Source organism: Sinocyclocheilus anshuiensis, unplaced genomic scaffold, assembly GCF_001515605.1.
Source record: "Sinocyclocheilus anshuiensis isolate Anshui unplaced genomic scaffold, SAMN03320099.WGS_v1.1 scaffold810, whole genome shotgun sequence".
NCBI classification, from domain to species: Eukaryota; Metazoa; Chordata; class Actinopteri; order Cypriniformes; family Cyprinidae; genus Sinocyclocheilus; species Sinocyclocheilus anshuiensis.
Window position 1 is genome coordinate 1,039,585 of NW_015542409.1, and position 13,351 is coordinate 1,052,935.

The following is a 13,351-nucleotide window of genomic DNA, read 5'->3' on the forward strand; positions in this document are numbered from 1 at the left end:
CCAACAGTAGAAATTCACTGTTTTTATACCAGTTACAACATCCTAATCTTTCTATCAAAGTGTAGAACTCTAAAGGTTGGTAACCTAATGTGTAAAAAGTATGTTTATAATTCGACTGATTATATACAAGTGATAGAAATTAGCAATGTAAAAATGTCTTAGGACTGTCTAGTGGTGGGAGGTAAAACTGCAGACTCAAATATTAGTAATCAGCAATTGCATAAATTCAAGGAAAGACCTTTAGGGGACACGTTTTTTTTCTACATTGATTAGTAATGTTTTGATATCCTTCATAAAGAATTAAAAGCATTCTTGTTCCTGCATTTTTAATTAATCTGTCTATCTATTCCCCCACTTACAGCATGCATAAAGGACAGAGAGGCCTAACATGACCTGTCCTGATCCACATCCCCATCTATTCACAAAGTGGTCCATGAGCCTGCGATGCGAAGCAAAGCGACAATGGGATCAGTCCGCATTTGCATTATAAGCACACAATGCATGACACAAGCTTGCCCAGAGAGATATTTCTGCTCAGAAAATATCTGGCTTCAGAAGGATCTGTCTGCAGTGCTCAGCGTCACTCCACTGACTCTGTCTCTTGCTTATTAACAAACCAGCCTGTCACTTTATAAACCCTGTTTCAGCTTTCCCTCAGCCGCACACACATACACATCATGAAATACACTTAGACAATGGCAAACACAAATTGTCCAGTCAGTTTAAGTGAAACTGTCACCGTGCACATGTCATGTTAGTCACACAGAGCATGTTGAGGTTTTAATACAGTAATGCATACTAGAAATTTTGGGTAATTCTATACACAAAAAAAGATAAAAACAAATTCAAAATATACCATGAATTTAGGGCAGCTAATTGATGTATTGTGCTTCAGTTCACTTCAAAATATTATAGTAAAACTGGCCTAGATATAATTCTCATCATCCTTTAAACAACATCATTTGAATTATTAATATACAGTACATATTATATATCAGTATACATTATATATATATATATATATATATATACTGTATATATTGTGGTTTGTTTTGATTAATTGCCTGCATTATATCCCAAGATGAGCTACAAATGAGATGAAAGTTTGTTTTTATTCTGCCAGAGGTGCTAGTAAGAAGATGGGAATGATGATAACAAATTTATCCGGGGGTTTCCAAATTCTTTTATACCCACAATTACCCACGATGCAGCTATGATGCTGAAAAATGTGTCCTCCATCTAGTTTGCTTATATTTTTCAACATAATGTAACCCAATGGTAAGAGGACAACTAATGAACCATGATATTTAATGATAAAGAGCTGGTATGGTGTTAAAAAGTGAATAAATGATGATAAAGAAATTGAAGAACAGATTGGACTGCACTGAATTAATATCTTGACCCTCTTCACTTCATCCTCAACGTCAAAGCCTGCAATGTTTCTCACAAAAGGAGCAAAGAGAGAAGAAAACTATGTTCGAACATTATAATATGTCTTCCAGGATATCTGGAAATGTGAATATACAAAAATAACCAAAGTAATGACAAAACAAGAGAATGACACCTACTCTGAAAATCGCACATACTGTAACAGAAATGTGGAAATGATCTATGCAGGGATTTGGCAAGGTTCTGTGTTTGGATTCAGCTCTACCATGGATGGCGAGCCGCCTGAACTGATGTCTGAGTGTTATTTATTTATTTACAGCACATGGACAATATTTCTTCTTCCTCTACAGACAGAGACACTGACTTCACTTTCCTAGTCTGATAGGATTAAATGCCTGAAACAAAACTGATAAAGTGGGCCTGTGTACATTTATATAAATATATTAAAAACTAAAATATTAAACACTCTATAACACTTTACAGTAAGATCCAATTTATTGGTTCATGCATTAAGTATGTATTTCTACTTTTATTCATCTTTGTTAATGTTAGTTAATAAAAATGTTTGCCTTTGTTTCTTAAATCCATTCACTAGTCTTTGTGTGTATTGTGTAAGCCACTCCCCTTGGAGTCTAGACTTTTTCTGATAGGTCCAGATTCTGGTGTTTAAAGGATCTCCGGGGCCTGCGGGAGCCGATGTAGGGCTCTTATACAACACCACCAGTCTGCAGGGAGAACAAGGCATTAGCCTTACAGCTGCTAATGGAATCACTTCCACCTGAAGTGATGGACACAGTCCGGTTGGTTTCCGCTGGGAAAAGAACTGCAGCTGGACAGAGGAAAGAAGCGTTACGGCTTGTAACAAATCCGCACATACCGGTCTTCTCATTCCCTCCCCTGGAGTTTGTCACCGGCCCTGTTCATCTAGTAAATAACAAGGCTGCTCCTGGTTATGTCATTAATTATTCCAGGAAATAAAGGCTTGGGGCTTTGGGTATAAACTCCGATGAAAACCGCAGCCAGAGGACAACTGCCTGAGCTCGAATGAAACTCGTATTATTACAACAATGATGAGGTAATGCCACCTACTTTAATCAAGGTGCACAAGGACAAAAATTAGAGGGGGAAATTATAGAGGGATAATCTGGACATTGTCTGACTGACAACAGTGCCCAAACCATCACCCTTGACCTCAGGGGTTCATTAGTTCAGACCAGGTGGAGAAAGAAGGGAGGGGAGATGTATGGTTATGGTGCAGGAAAGAGGAGAGGGACACTGGGATTGAATGGCCTGCGGTGGTCCGATGTCAGACTGGGTGATGGATAACAGGTCCAAGCTGCCGGTCTCTGCCCTACTGCAGTCCTGTAATCAGGACTTTTCAGATGAAAAGAGACTTCTTGTGTTGGATTTGGCACAGCGATTCACCCTCAGGTCCTACTTCGGTTGGAAAGTTTCACAAATACTGTATGCGTGATCAAAAATCAGTTCCTATTTTCTCTAATGACCATAACATAAAGAGGTCACATGGCTTTCCAGCAATTCAATTAGTGTCAAAGGGGTTCATTGGACTGCGCCGAGAATGGCCCTGTGCACACAACCCCAGAGGTTAAAGCAGGAGCCGAGAAGACAGCTAGATGGATCAGTGCCTCCGGTTAGCTCAAGCATGAAGATTTAATCAAGATTTTAAAAAAGATGAATTGACTCCATGTAATGACATTGTAATGGGCATGGTGGGCCTAACAAAACAAAAGGGGTCAGCAGGTATATGACATGGATGTTCTGCGTCTCTAGCCCTTATCTAACCCTCTTCCATCTTCTTTGAGAAAATATATCAGAGTCAGGAGGGCTGAAGAATCCAGCCAGTGCTGAATAGGCAAGGCAAGGCAAGTTTATTTATATAACACATTTCATACACAATGGTAATTCAAAGTGCTTTGCATAAAAGAAAAGAAAATAATAATAAAAAAAATAATCACAACAATAAAACAAGGAATTTAAAAACTTTGAAAATGATTAAAAAATTTATTTAAGAGGTTTAAAATTATTTTAAAACAGTTAAGAATAGAAAATGATTATACATAAAATATAGTGCAATCAGTTCGGACATTGCACAGTGCTCATTCAATAAATGCACAGCTAAACAGATGAGTTTTGAGTCTGCATTTAAATGTGACTAATGTTTTAGCACATCTGATCTCTTCTGGAAGCTGATTCCAACTGCAGGCGGCATAATAACTAAAAGCGGACTTTAGGTCCTAGGCCATTGAGTGATTTATAAACGAGTAAAAGTACTTTGAAATCAATCCTAAATATAACTGGAAGCCAGTGTAAGGGCCTGAAGACTGGTGTGATATGCTCAGATTTTCTGGTTCTAGTCAGAATTCTGGCAGCAGTGTTCTGGATGAGCTGCAGCTGTCTAATGGCCTTCTTGGGAAGGCTGGTGAGGAGACCATTACAAAAGTCCACCCTGCTGGTGATAAAGGCATGAACAAGTTTCTCCAAGTCTTGACTGGAAACAAAACATCTAATTCTTGCAATGTTTTTATCTAGTAGTACCAGCACTGATATTTTGCCAGAATCAGAATTTAAGCGAATATCATTTATTATCTTAATGAGCGCTGTCTTTGTGCTGTGATGTGGTCGGAAACCAGATTGAAAATTGTCCAGGTATTGTCCATTTGAGTTTAAGTATTTGTTCAGCTGATTAAAGAGTACCTTTTCAATAATCTTGCCTATAAAAGGAAGATTTGATATTGGTCTATAGTTGCTCAATATGGTGTTATCAAGATTGCTCTTTTTCAGAAGGGGTTTAACAACTGCAGTTTTCAGGGAGTTTGGAAAAGTCCCAGAAAGAAGTGAGGCGTTCACCACTTCTAAGAGATCTGCTTCTAAACAGTTAAGCACCCTTTTGAAAAAATATGTGGGAAGTGTGTCAAGATAGCATGTTGACGATTTAAGGTGATGTACTATTTCTTCAAAAGCGGTAGGTATGAATGAGGTATGAATGTTTGAAAGCCTGACATAAGTGAGGGATATGTACAATCAGACATTAGTACTAAATAAATCAGGACAGGGTGATCAGGACTCTGATTTTTACAAATAAATATGAAATATGGCATGAAATATTGATTTGGGTTATAAATATTGATTGAATGATAATTTTACCGCTAATGAGTTTCCGCTTAGAAAAAATTCCATTAAATTGTACGGAACAATCAGTCTAGCGACAAGACGACGATTGCATTATTACAGTATTATTAAAAGTCTTCTGAGGTCATTTTCACCAAGTTGATAGCTGAGACGCAAGATGGAGCCAGTTTAGAGTATTCCAGAGAGCCATGTAGGCGAATAATTAGACCACAGTCACACTTTCTGTCATTTCGCAGAAACACAACTGCCACTAATTCTGTTGTCAATTGTAGTCCAAATGTATTAATAATTATAATACTAGAAATTAAATTTGTGGTGAAAATGAGGAAGACCTATGCAAAGATTTTCATCCAAAAAATGGCAAAGGACGAGAAGTCTGCTGAACAGACTACAACTCTTCCTTTTCAGTATTGAAGGTCAATATCTCACCTTGTTCGTTCACTGCAGGTCCCCAACTGAGCCTGTTTTCTCCCAAGGTTTTTTTCTCCATTTCTGTCACCTGATGGAGTTTGAGTCACTGTTGCCTTCTGGCTTGCTTAGCTAGGGTCTGAAAGCCACATTGACTGTCATCCTCAGATGATGGCACTATTGTTTTCTGTAGAGCTGCTTTACAGCTGAATCGAATCTTGCAACATTGACACTGGTATTGAACTGAATTGAATCAACAATTAACTCAAACTGAATAACAATATTGCTGCCTTTTGTATAGTGCAGAAACTGAACTGACTCCATTGCTTCTAGTTTCTATAATTGATTCTTCTACTGCCTGTTTATCTCTGTGAAACTGCTTTGGCAATCTGTATTGCATAAAGCACTATAGAAATAAAGGTGGCTTGACTTGATTTGATAAAGTTATCCTGCTGCCCTGTAAAATGCATTCACGGGCAAAAAATGTCAGCTGTTTTTGACAGTAGTGTATAGTGTAGTGATGTATAAAGTACAGAAGATCATACAGAATCACCATCAAACCAAGCAGCTTTCTGTTGGTCAGTAATAGTGAATTTGCATGACCAAGAATGTGAAATCTGTGGTGGGATCTGTAGATTTTACAGATTTGCTGCACTGACTAACAGACACCTGCTTGGCTAGAAAGTGATTTCTGTTTGAGCTGCGCTTCGTACATTACTACACTATTGACAACAGACATTGGACATTTTTTGTCCACATAATTTCACAAATATGACTGCACTGTTACTCAAAATTCCGGATCGTGTGGATCTCTATTGAAACGACTGGTTTCACACATAAACATTCGCCAAACTATTTTCTAGAACAGCTTCAGACGTCAGTGATCTTTCACACTTACTGTTTTTGGAAGTGGATTTCTGTAATATCGAGCCGGTGCTTTTCACAGCTTCATCACATGCAATTTAACATTTCCTTCAGAAGATACCACCCAAATGCAGGCAGGAAAAAAGCTGACAGATTAAAGTGATCCTTCATAGCAGAAACATTAAAAAAGATGAGAATTTATCTCCAAGCCATTCTGGAGCCAAAGAGGAAAAATGCAGCTACTTAAAAAATGATATATGACTTGGACTAATGAACAAAATCCCATATGTGTCTCCTCATGACATAAAACATGGCAGCTTTCAGTGTTCCAAATCCACTGATTTGCAACACATGAACACAGAAACCCACCGCAGGAACCAGGTCGATATGTGACTGTTTTCCTTAGTCAGACAGATTGCAGTATCTGAATGAGAGGCACAAAACTATCACCTTCAACAAGGCACACCATCCATTTGGAATTCCGAACTGCAATTATTCCCTTCCTGGTGCAGGGAAGTTGCCATAGTGACTTGGCCCTGGGCTACATGGAGTGCAAAGGTAAACACCAAACCACAAGGCAATATCTGACCTGCTGTGCTTTCCAACATTTTTCACTAAGAAAGCTGCACGCTTGATATTTTCTCTCTCCTAACAGCTCATTTCTTCCACTGCTGTCTTGTCAGTAACTGTGAATATACCCAATAATAATAAATTAAAGTATTTAGATGTTTAGGTTATTTTACATGTGTCACAAAATGCTATTTCACAGATGTTTAGTAAATCTGTATATCTCTGTTTGATATAAAAGGCCTATATGGTAAATACTTTTAGATTTATCCAGTTCGACATTCTATAATCACATCATCAATTAGTTTGCATTAAAATTTAATGCATTCATAATTACATAGTGTGTCATTCGATTCTGTCTTCAGCACTATCCTGCAAATTACAGAATGCATGCTTTGTAGAATATCATTTCCAAACATCAGATTAGCATGTAGATTATTACGCAGTTCCAAAACAACTAACATCTTGAAAAATAACATGCTGTAACATGTCCTGACATGTTCCGCGGTGCAAACAAGTGCACTTTTGTACTGAAGAATGAATTAAATCTTTTGTGACGTTGCTATATGCGGTATTGTAAGCTTGAAAGCCTCACACTGACACCTAGTGGCCAGCAATGGTACTAAAAAGACACAAGCACAGAAGCATTAAAAATGATAGGCCTATATTTCTTTAAGACTCAGTAAAAATGTTTCTTTTCTTAACTGTGGCCTTAAATGTTGACTGCCTGCAAACTGTAAGTGACTTAAGGACTGATTCACAAGTGCATTTGCAATAATTGTTTAATTTTTTATGGTTCAGTGAACAAGTACGAAAATAATATTGTTGAATTCCTTTCCAATAAAGATGTATAAAGCTTATTTGGATTAAACATGTAATAATTCATGTTTTGAATAAAACCTATACATAAATGCTTTTTATAAGCAGCATAAATAAATAAATAAATAAAAATGAAGAAGGCATGATGTAATTCAGCACAGGTTTAATATGACCATCATATATCAACAATCAACTTCTGGAATTGGATGTGTCCATAATTAAAGAAACAGATAAAACTATAACATTTCATATTTATAAAATTACATAGTTTATTTCAGTTCACATTAAACAAATTCAGTGCTGACATTGTGTGTTTTTATTTTATTTATTTGTTTGTTTGTTTTAGCGCTGTCAAATGATTAATCGCAATTAATCAAATCCAAAATAAAAGTTTTTGTTTAAATAATATATGTGTGTGTACTGTGTATATTTATTATGCATATATAAATACACACATGCATGTATATACTTTGAAAATATTTACATGCAATTTACATGTATATATGTATATTCATATAATTTATATCATTTGTAAATATATTTAATATATAAACATAACATATTTTCTTAAATATATACATGCATGTGTGTATTTATATATACATAATAAATATACAGAGTACACACACATGTATTATTTTATTTTTTTACTTTTATTTTGAATGCGATCAATCGCAATTGATCGTTTGACAGCACTAATTTATTTATTTATTTTTTTCAAAAACAGTAGGGGTTTTGTCTCATACTTTTGATACATTCAGTCGATGACCTGGATCAAACTCCACTCAAAGTCTTTTTAGTAATAAATAGACAGATGCTTTACAATAAGACATGACTTATTGACTCATTACAATAAGTATGTATTATAACTTTAATTATTTTAATGTGTATTTACTGTACAATGAATTTTGGTGCTGTGCTGTTCTAATGTCTCATGCTCAGGTCAAATTAGAACAGCTCTATGCGCGATGCTGCTGACAAACACCAGCAGATGGCAGTTCCCGCTTGTCTGCCGTACACCGACAGCACTGTCCGCGTCGCGTCAGCAGAGGGCGCCCGCGAGCGTTGCGTCTCAGCAACCGCGCGCCTCCATGCGCAGTCAAATGGCGCCTCTCCAGAGAGACACAGCGACCAGTTCGACCAGCTGATGTTAATTAGGGCAGAAAGCGCTTGTCTGATATATTAGCCACTTTCTGTGCTATGATTTTTTTTTTATTCATCTGTGACAAATGTGGACGAATAGGAAGACATTGTGCTTAGCTGTGCATAGAGTTGATGATATTCTTATAACGGATTGACAACTTAAATAGATTCAACCTAAGGTAAGCGATGCATGTACGTTGTAAAGTGTTGTTATTGTGACAATGAGTAGAGCGGCGTATTCAATGTTAGTTCGGACCATTCGGATATGGCAGCAGTGATTTGTTTTGGTTGCATGCCACCTTGCATGTTGTGTTTGAAAATGTAACACTGTTTCTTTTAAACCCGTAGTATACTGCATTTATTATGTGAGTACACTGGTGTTTGGGAAATCTCAGCATGTTGTCAGGGAAACTCCATTATATCTTATTCTTGTCATTTAGGAGGCTGGTCATACAACAACAGGTTTCCTTATAGGGCTTTCCCTCTAAATATGACCACCAGTGACTTTAATGTACTGTAGTAAGAACAGTGACATCTACATGGATGCTATTTTACTTTAGAAATGTACTTTTAGGAAACCTTAGTTTTCTTATTGTTTACTGGCAGCTAGACCACTCAGAAAACAGATGAGATCATGTGCCCCTCTTTCCCAGGATATAGCTCAGTCAAAACATGACCTTTTACAATGTTTGTGGGAGTTGTTCTTAATAGTTTGTTATATAATACCTGACAGTCTACTGTTGGTTCATTGCAAGAATATGCTTCCCACATTGGTTGTTTATTCAGAATGTTTAATGCAAAAGAAAATAAATTTTATATGGAAAAAAAAAGCATTTTTAACAAACTGACTGACAGTATTGACAACCAACTTACATATATATACAGTATATTATAGGCCTAGTTATTTATTAACTAATTCTATAGTTTTTTTTTTTTTTATTTCAGTTTTTTTCTTTTATATAAGTATTGGGTGTTTTAAAGGGGTCCTATTATGCTTTTTCACTTTTTCAACTTGAGTTAGTCTGTAATGTTGCTGTTTGAGCATAAAAAAAGATCTGCAAAGTTACAAAGCTCAAAGTCCGCTTCAAAAGGAGATATTTTATTGAACAGAAATCACTTTTCAAAAACTACAAAGAATGACTCGTTTGGACTACAAAGCTTATTTTCCGGGATTTGTGATATCACAAATACCGACGAATGGGACGAGAGAGACCTGGTTGAGCTGCACTAGAGAAAGCAACGAGTGTTATCACTATGTCGGAGACGCGCTAGCTTTCCCAAAGCAGACGAACTTAGGCCATGTCCACACGTACGCGGGTATTTTTATAAAAAAGAAAAAATCTCCGTCCACATGCAAACGCATGCAATGAAGCACTGTCAAGAGCATGCCAAACCAACAGGTGGCGATATAATCTCAACCGTAAAGCCCTGTTGGCCAATCAGAAGCCTGAAAAAGTCTCCAGTAGGCGGAGATAACAGCGCATGCTCTGACGTCACAAGCCAAAAACTCCGGTTTTGCTGTCTACACGATAACACTGCAACCGGAGTTTTTGAAAATCTTCACCCTGGCAGGCGTTTTCAAAAATGTTCGGTTTCAGTGAACTGGTGCTGCGTTTGCATGTGGACGAACGACCTAACCGCATAGAAAAGCTGCGGTTTTAAAAATAACCGCATTCGTGTGGACAGGGCCTTAGAGTGGTTACCATCATCCGGGTTTAAAACGCGCTCAAATTGATTTGATTTTGACGCAATATTTACACTGAAGCTTGCAGGCGGCTATGGTAAGGGACATGACATTTCCCGACCAGGCGCCGAGTGCTGCCAATCACAGCACACACTGGTCCAGCTAACCAATCACAACACAAATACAGGAACTATTCGAGCCATTCATGCCAGACTGGGGAGAGAGGTGTTGTAGTAATGTAAAATATGTGAAAAATCATGTGTTTTTCGAAAAACCTAGTATGAGAGCCTATTCTAGTACACACCCAAAACAAAATCAAGACTTTGTAAAAGAGCATAATAGGAGGACCCCTTTAAAAAAAATCAGTAAAAATGGTAGTTTGCATGCCTGTATTTTGATATTATTTATATGCTTTTATATTTTATTAATGTTTTGAATTAGATTTTATTTTTGTTTTTAATTTTTAGTAATTAGTCATTTTTATTGGTTTTAGATTTGTTTTTAAATATAACTATATAGGTTTGATTTATTTTTATTTCAGATTTAGTTTTCATTTTTATTTAATTTTAGTCAGTAACTTTAACTTAAAGGAATAGTTCACCCAAAAATGAAAATTCTGTCATTAATAATTACTCACCCTCGTGTTGTTCCAAACCCGTAAGACCTTCGTTCATCTTCGGAACACAAGTTAAGAATTTTTTGATGCATTCCTTGAGCTCTCTGACCCTCCCATAAACAGCAAGGATCCTAACATGATCAATGTCCAGAAACGTAGCAAGGAGATCATTAAAATTATCCATGTGACATCAGTGGTTCAACTGTAATTTTACGAAGCTACGAGAGTACTTTTTATGCGCAAAGAAAACAAAAATAACTTTATTCAACAATTCATCTCCGCCGTGTCACCCTGTAGCGCCATTTTGGAGAGTATCACATACGTAAACAACGTATGTACACTGATACGCTGTTTACGTTCAGATCAAAGCGTAAACAGCGTATCCCTGTACATCTGTTGCATACGTTGTTTACCTATGTGATACTCTCCAAAATGGAGCTATAGGGTGACGCGGAGGAGACGAATTGTTGAATAAAGTCTTTATTTTTGTTTTCTTTTCTTATTATTTATTATTGTTATTTATTATTATTTATTATTATTATTATTTGCGTAACTATTTAAAACAAAAACGTTTTAAATAGTTTTGGTCTTAGTTAATGATAATAACCCTACCTGTAACCACAAGTGTGGTTCACATCTAGCTTACAAACACAATGTATATCAGATTTTATCAGTCTGATAATATTTTTTTCCAGTCCGCAGTGCATTGTAGAAGAGCAGGGCTGAGTTGGACATGTGCCTTGTTCATGCACAATAGATTCCTGCAAAGCCTCTCAGCTTAGTTTGACTCGACTAGCAGCCACAGTGATGGCATTTTCTGTGGTCAATCTGAGAGTGACCCAGATCATGCTTGATTCGACTATTGAACTCTAGATATATATCTTTTGATTGGCAGCCAGTTATGAGTTATGAAATTAATTACTTATGAAGTTAACTGCTCTTTGACAGGAATAAGTCTAACCTGTGTAGTGTGTAGAAACCTATTATTAAAAGCAATTGGAGACTTCATTGTGCATTAATTTGGTTTACATGAAGATTAGTGCCTTTAACCTAAATTGGGATGTTCAGACATAAATATAAAGAGAGGGGAAGATGATTGAGCCGAGTGTGACATTGCATAAGTGGACTGAGCATGAAAGAGTGGCATTAGAGTCTGCCGTAGTACAGCTGGTCAGCTCTGAATGTCCCTTTCATGAAATGCACAGGGACTTCCCATGTCCGGAACAAACTGTGCCTGCCAGTTTTCAGTCTTCCTGCTCTATACGCACAAACACTTTAACTATTACGTCAAGGATTTGTTAATGTCTCAGCGCAGGTAGGTGAATTGTTATTGAGGCCAGACCAAATAAATTAGCCTACTAATGTGTCCTTTATGAATTTTCAGATCTGTGATCAGGGAGCTGTTTAGCATCTCTTCAGTGTAGTGAGGACAATAGGCTGAGGTGACTCACTGCATGCTGATCACCAACTTTACAGAATGAGAGGTGTATTGATGTCTAGTGGACCATAATATCAGCCCAAATCAGGGGTGTCAGATCATTTTAGGGCATTTAAGGGTCGGACCGGACCTTATGTATTATATTTTCTTATATACAACATAAATTTGAATGTATTATTAAATCACAGACTACAGACCTTCACAGTCAAACTTTGACACAATCAAATGAGTATTAATGTATTTTAGTATGTGTAATAAGTAGAGAAATTCACATTTAAGAGTAATATTTCTTTTGAACCTGTCCAAGTTGTCATGAGCGACTCGTACACACAGTAGGAAAAATTGACCTGAATCAGTCGTCTCTCAGATCCAGTTTCAGATGGAAGGCATGAATTTGCACGTAGTGTATGTGGGTTCTTTAAAGAGATTTACCTTTTTAAGATGTGAGCTGTAATGTGCAACACAATTTGTATCCGTCTTGCTGTGGCTAAAAGTAGCATGTTATGAATATATCATACAAATATGCAAAATGTACTGGTGTTTTATTTAGCGTCATTTAATTTTAATTTTTTTTTTCTGCAAATCACCAGATTGTACTCCTTCGCAGGCCTTATGGTTGACCCCCATTGCCTAATATTTTATGTGATAATTTAACAACACATTCACATGTTCATGGTTCTCTGGTTTTAATTAAGTCACATGACCTGCAGGTAAGCAAATGAAATATTTATTTTTTTAGTGTTTTTTATTATTTATATTTTACATTTTTATGATTTAATGAATTATTTCAGCTCACTCATTATTTTAGCTTCTTCACGAAGCCCATGTCCTAGATACAGTACAGGTACAGCCTCGAAGTACATGGTCTGTAGGGCTGGGCAAAAAAATAGATTTTTCGATATATCGTTTTTTAAAATGTGTTCGATTCAATATCGATTCTCGAAGGCCACGAATCGATTTTTTTCAATATTTATTTCCACAAACATTGAACATAAGATTTACGTTAATCTTATTACTAGTCTAATCCACTAGATGTCACCCCCTTATTTGCCTTGCGCGATGTTACAACGGAGACTCCGTCATTCATTCATTGCTTAAAATGGCGGATTCAGGTGCGTTCCCGACGTCAACACCACCTTCCAGGGCTCTACAGTGCGACCGAAAACTACTGCGTGCGACTATAAACATTTTTTAGGAGCACCAGTGCGACTGACCCGATCATCATCATACTTGTGATTGCGCTCAGGGGAGCTTCAAATGTTTCTACGTGTTT

The 13,351-nt window shown here is 36.8% G+C and overlaps 1 protein-coding gene across 1 annotated transcript in view; it reads left to right on the forward strand.

Annotated features, from left to right (window-relative positions):
* The first annotated feature begins 8,277 nt into the window (after positions 1-8,277).
* LOC107693234 (probable E3 ubiquitin-protein ligase RNF144A-B) overlaps positions 8,278-13,351 on the forward strand; it is a 17,382-nt gene continuing 12,308 nt past the window's right edge. Inside the window, exon 1 of the mRNA XM_016492541.1 lies at positions 8,278-8,519. The gene's annotated coding sequence lies outside the window, so the exon portion shown is untranslated. The remainder of the gene's footprint in view (positions 8,520-13,351) is intronic.